We start from the raw sequence: 6,000 nt of genomic DNA, 5'->3' as shown, positions 1-6,000 counted from the left end.
AACTGCCTAGGGATGTGGAAAAGACCAAAAACCTGATGCAGTTTTTGTGATTCTCATTAAACAATCCTTAGGAGTCCTTAGGAGATGTTTAGGAGTTGTTCTGGAGCCTAAGGTTGTCTGTGGTGTTGTGGAGCCAGAAGTGCTGTTTCAACCATCTTCCCACAGATGTACTATAAAAGGACCTGAAAGAAATCCTGTGAGGATCACTGCTTCTGCAGAGCGTATTCTAGCTCATATTTATCAAGAATGCCCAGAAGATACTTATGAATTGTTCCATGCTCTGCCCCATGGAATATTATTTTGCAGACTAAATACCTCTCCTTCCTTTGTCTCCAGATTTGAAATTTAGAAAGAAATTACATATTTCTTATTTTCATTTTACACTTCTGTAATTTTAAGGGCCCAAATGTAATGCTCTCAGAATTTTAAAAGAAGTATTAATATTTTGCCCAAATCAAAGTTTTATGTTACTTAAACAGATTTGTTGGGTTTTAATTTTAATGGTAATATAAAAAGGTATCTGCAACTATATCAGTATTAATCAGATGTATTAAAATGCAGTGGGCTTTTATTTGGAAAAATAAGTTTATGTGAATTGTTTCTGGCTCTAAATCTTTTTATCTAACACTTTGTATTTTGCTGGTTAAAAGCATTCCTCTGTGGTCAAATAAAAATTTGTAATCAAATGCAGAGCAACTCTCTCATACTGCTGTTCAAAATAGTGAACTAGTTCTGAAATATAATCTGTTAACGTATTGTTAATGAAAACATTTAACACTGAGGTCAAGGCTTCTTGTGGGAAGGAAAAAAAAAAAAAAGGAGGAAAATACACTTGTTTTGTTCCAGAGAATATTTGCTGTCTAGCCTTCTTAGTTGTTTTCTAAAAATGTATGGATTATGATTTAGGGAAAATATTGTTGAGAGGAATGTATTGCAAGTGCACAAAATAGTGGGTAATTAATTGCTTTTACATGATTACTTTGCATGGAATAAGTATAAGAACTGTCCTAGTGTTGAGGACTACCTTTATTGCATCGTTAGGCTTTAAAATGAAGAAGGATGCCAGTGTGATCTTAAGCAGAAAATATGAAGCCCTAAGTCATAGTGGTCAAAATTTGAATATGTTCACATACTTCATAATGATCAGAAACTTCCATGAATAGTTTGCTGTATTCACACAGTGTCACAACAACTCAGAATACAGCTAATTGTTCCTAAGTTCAGTTATCCAGAAGGTATTTATAGAAAGAGCTTTGAGGAAAATGTGATTGTGTTTCTTTTATTTCTCTCTATTTTAGCCTTATTAAAAGGAGAAATTATGCATCTGAAAAGAAAAACATGAAGAGGAGACCCCATTGCCATTACTTTGGAGAGCTGAGATGTGGAGAATGAAAAAGCCATTGGTCTCAGTTTTACTACCACAATGGCCTTTTATGAGGGGGATTAGATACGCCTAGAGCTGGTGCAGCATTCAGTGCTGCCCTGGACAACAATCTGGAAGAAAGATGATAAAAATCAGTTTATCATAAGGTTAAATCACTACAGACTAGGTAGATTGGCTTTTCAGATTGTTTTTCATTTGGGGAAACAAGAAAAAAAAAAAAAAACGCAAACAGAAAGAAAGTGAGAAATACGGCTTTAAAGCTGCTTGGATTGGTGGTTTGGGGTGTTTTTTTTTGTTTGGTTTGGGTTTTTTTTTCCCTTCCCCTCTCTTTCTCTCTCTCTCTCTCTCTCTCTTTTTTTTTTTTTTTTTCTTTTTTTTTTTTTTTTTTTCTTTTTTTTTTTTTTTTTTTTCCCTGCAAGATGTAGCATTCAGGAAACATGTTGAGCGAGTTGAGGCATTAAAAAGATCAGTCTTTCGTTGCTGAATGAAAGACTGTTGTGCGTGTGACTCACATACTAAACAGAAATCTGCCTTCAAAGCCTATTTTACTGCCTAATTATATATACACAAAATGTAGCTGTCTGTTTCAATCAAATCCTAGGAAAAAGAATAAAACTCCTCTTAAGATGCAATTTTCATGGTTTTTCGTAACCTTAGAACACACACTGCTAATGCAAAATGGGAAAGTACAGCTGGAAGGTCCAGATAAGGCACCAGTCATTGTTTCGTATTTTTTTAATTATTACTTTATAAAGACATTATACCTCCTACTCAGAATGAGGAAAATTAGTGTCCTCTCATTTTTTCTTCTCTTTATGGGTTGTTTTTTTTTTTCCTTGAAATCCCTTTATGCGTTTCAGGAGCAGCCAGCAGCTATGGAAAAGTTGGGGTTTTTTAAGCAATCTCTGTTAATAGCACCAAGCTTTGAGGAGAAATCTAGGAATTCCAAACCTATACAAACCTTTGTATTGCACTGAGCACTCCATACGAACAAAATCAAATATAGAGTGAAAGAATGCACCATAAAACATGAAATAATTGCTGGCAATCAGCTCTCTTGGAAACTTTTAAGCCAGACAACATGTGTGAACCATTTCTTTCGTGAGAGACAAAAAATAGTTGGTTTTAGCTCTTTCTGTAGTAATATAAGTGTGAGACTGTATGTATATATGTACATACATACACATACATATGTATATGAGTTTTTTTAACATCTACTATTCAGAAGTCTTTTAAAATAACTTTAACTGTAAAGTTTGATAAACCATTACCCATTTATGTTCTCTTGCAGATACAAATCATTAAAATGAAATGATGTTTTAATGGCTTATATGATATATATCTAATTGCACCTTCAAAGTTTCTTACTCTGAAGATCTCCCTGGTTGTCTCCCTGGGAGACTGCAGCAGTAGAGATAAACAATCTACTCCTCAAATAGCTGTGCCAGTGAAGAGGTACAGCTCATCATCTGCCTGGGGACAGTACATCACATTCCCTTCACCTGAGCACTCTCTAGATCATTTCAACCAAAATGAGGCAAATTAGCAAAACTATTTTCCCCACTGCTCAAGTAGTCGAACCCATTTCGGCAGAAGTGATTTAGAGGGGGCTCTTCCTGGAAGAGATGATGTTTAGGTACTTCCGAGAAGAGACATGGGACTGCAGTGATAAACAAGTCACAACAGACTTAGAAAATAACTCTATTTAATCTGCAATGGTTGTTTACAGCCCAATAGTCGTATCCTGGAGCTGCCTCTATTGTTGTTAAGCTGTTGATTCTAGTAGAATATTCTTGCTAATTACTGAAGGGAATAGGCCAAAAGTGGTCACTGAAAATTTAATTCGAATTTTCTGTCCCAGTCACTGGCATTCCTTGCGCTCACAAAAAGGCTGATCTCTCCAAAACAGGGCAAGGTCTGTTAATTACAGAATTAATTAGGTAAGGGGCCCGACATGTTCTGCTGTAAAATGTATGTGCATTCAGCCAGAAGAGTTTTCTGGCAAACCTTTCTCCCACCTAATCAATGTCTTGTAATTTGAACTCTGACATAATGCAGCAATGGGGTGAACGGGTAAGATTTAGGATTTCTAGTTGGTGTGGTGAGCTTGAAGGTTTTCTGTATTTCTGAATGCTCTGGCAAATGGGTATCCAACTCACGTGGATTGTGTCTTCTCTCTCCCAGACTCGTTACAATGGAGGCTTGTTGAACATAATGACTGTACTTTAGACAGACAATAGGTGTGCTAAGGGGATTATCTGAAGCTACTTCCCTTACCTGCCTGCAGGGAGGGAATTTGGAGAACAAACACAGAACAAAAGAGTTATGGCTCAAGTGAAGTTACTGCAAAGTATGCAGGGGTGTGACTTTACAACACACTACTGCACTCTTTCTGGTATGGGCATCCTTTGTGCAGGTGAGGGTGCAGTTCAGAGAGACACTTCAGCTGCTCTAACAGCTTGCTGCTGCCAAAGGACGAAGTCCCTTTCTCTAAGGCCCCGCTTTCCCACTTTTTCTCCAGCCCTTCAAGTTGTGTGGTCTCATCCTCTCCATTGCACAGATCTGGCACTCATGTGACCCCTAAGTGAGTCGGTGGAGTTTGTTAAGCCAACAAAAACTGTTGACTGTTTTGTGGGGTTAGTTTGCTGCTGGCTCAGTGAACTGAATGAGTGCACTCTGCAGTCGGGGACCAGATGTGTCACCTCTTAACGGGGTCAGTGGTAGTATACAGTTTAGGTGGTAGTGAGGGTGAGGAAATTGAGACCTGAACAGTGCAAGACACCCCTTTTAATTGCAATAAACCATGAAGTTGAGTTATGTCATTTAATACAACATTTAGTACAATAAGGACAGAGACCTACCATCACCAGATCTGTGGGTTGAATTGCAAAAAAAAAAAAAAAGCTCCAAAACAACCACATTTTAGACATAACCCACTCCCATTCATTTTTCCAAGAGCAGGCTAAGACATACTCATGAAAGCACCTCATTCAGAGGAACAGCTAAAAACTTTTGGTACCTAAGGATAGAAATCCCTTCCTCTGGCCCAGCTGCAGTAAAAAGAAATAATCTGCCTCTGTCCTTAGAACATCAGCATTGTGAGGGATTTAGTGCAGAAGAATGACTGCTATAAATTCAAAACAGTATACTTTGCAGTAACTTTCTCAGTGAAAAGAATATATCAAAGAAATCAAGGTGGAACTCAAGGAGACACATGGGAATTCCAAAGCAAATGAAGGAAAGAAATAAACCTGCTTTCATAGCAGACTAAGGAGATTTGGCTGTGAGATCAATGTATGCAATAGATGATGAGCTGAGCTGAAGGCAGTAAATGGTTTGGAAGACCTGTTTTGGAAAAGTCAGAGAGAATATTCCAGCTATTGACTACAAAATAATCTTCCTAATTTGTAAGAAATCTTGGAAATCCAAGTAATTCTTGTGTGACTTCGTTCAGATGCATTTTCAATGCAAAGTGACCTGATTTCTTGCTATGTTATATCTACTGGCTTTTTACAGGTCTTTTGGGCAGGCTATTTAGCTGTTAATCAGACTTACCCATGAGGAATATTTTGTCTGGTGTCTCCTTTGGCATTCAGTGCATCAGTCGGGGAAGCATCCACTGCACACATATGAAGCCACAGTTTCATATTTTATTAATAGATTTCAACAGTCTTATATTTGCTGTGATGAATTTAACTAATCTAGGACCATTTAGTTATATTGTTGACACATTCAGTTTGTCTCTTTAGCTCTAAAGTTGAGCATGGATAATTATCTCTAAGAGGCATTCCTACTTTTAGGATAGGACTGGCATAGATTCACTGTTCATTCCAAATCCATAATAGGAGATCAGTAATGCATTCGATCTTTCAATCAATCAGTCAATCAACAAACAAACAAAACCAACCAATCAAACCACAAAAAACCAACAACAAAAACAGCAGCAGCAGCAAAAAACCCAAGCAAAAAACAACAAAAAGCCAAACAACCTCCATCACACAAAAGAGCAACCAAAAAAACTAAAAAAAAAAATCCCACACCAAGTTCCCACCCCACCCCCCCCAAAAAAAAACCCACTCAGAAAAACACTGTCAGGTTATGGTGATGAAACTTTAATCATGTTAATACTTTTACCCTAGCACAACATGGCATCACCTAAAGCCAATGGCACAGGTACTGATAGAAATGGGGGTCCTGGTTAATGACAATTTGAATATAAGCCAGCAGTGCCCTGGCAGCCAGGAGGGCCCTGTGTCCTGGGGGGCATCAGGCACAGCATCACAGCCAGGCAAGGGAGGGGATTGTCCTGCTCTGCTCTGCACTGGGGCAGCCTCACCTCCAGTGCTGGGGAGTTTGGGGGCCACAATACAAAAAAGACATTGAGCTGTTAGAGAGGGTCCAAAGGAGGGCCATGAGGATGGTGAAGGGCCCTGAGGGGGAGCTGTGTGAGGAGTGGCTGAGGTCACTGGGTCTGTTCAGCCTGGAGGACACTGAGGGGAGACCTCACTGCAGTTACAGCTTCCCTGTGAGGGGAAGAGGAGGGGCAGGTGCACTGTCCTCTGTGGTGACAGTGACAGGACATGAGGAAATGGCCTGAAGTTGTGTCAGGGGAGATT

The sequence above is a fragment of the Zosterops lateralis genome (assembly GCF_965231275.1).
Source record: "Zosterops lateralis genome assembly, chromosome: Z".
NCBI classification, from domain to species: Eukaryota; Metazoa; Chordata; class Aves; order Passeriformes; family Zosteropidae; genus Zosterops; species Zosterops lateralis.
The sequence above is the reverse complement of the archived record's forward strand: the minus strand, read 5'-3'. Positions refer to the sequence as shown.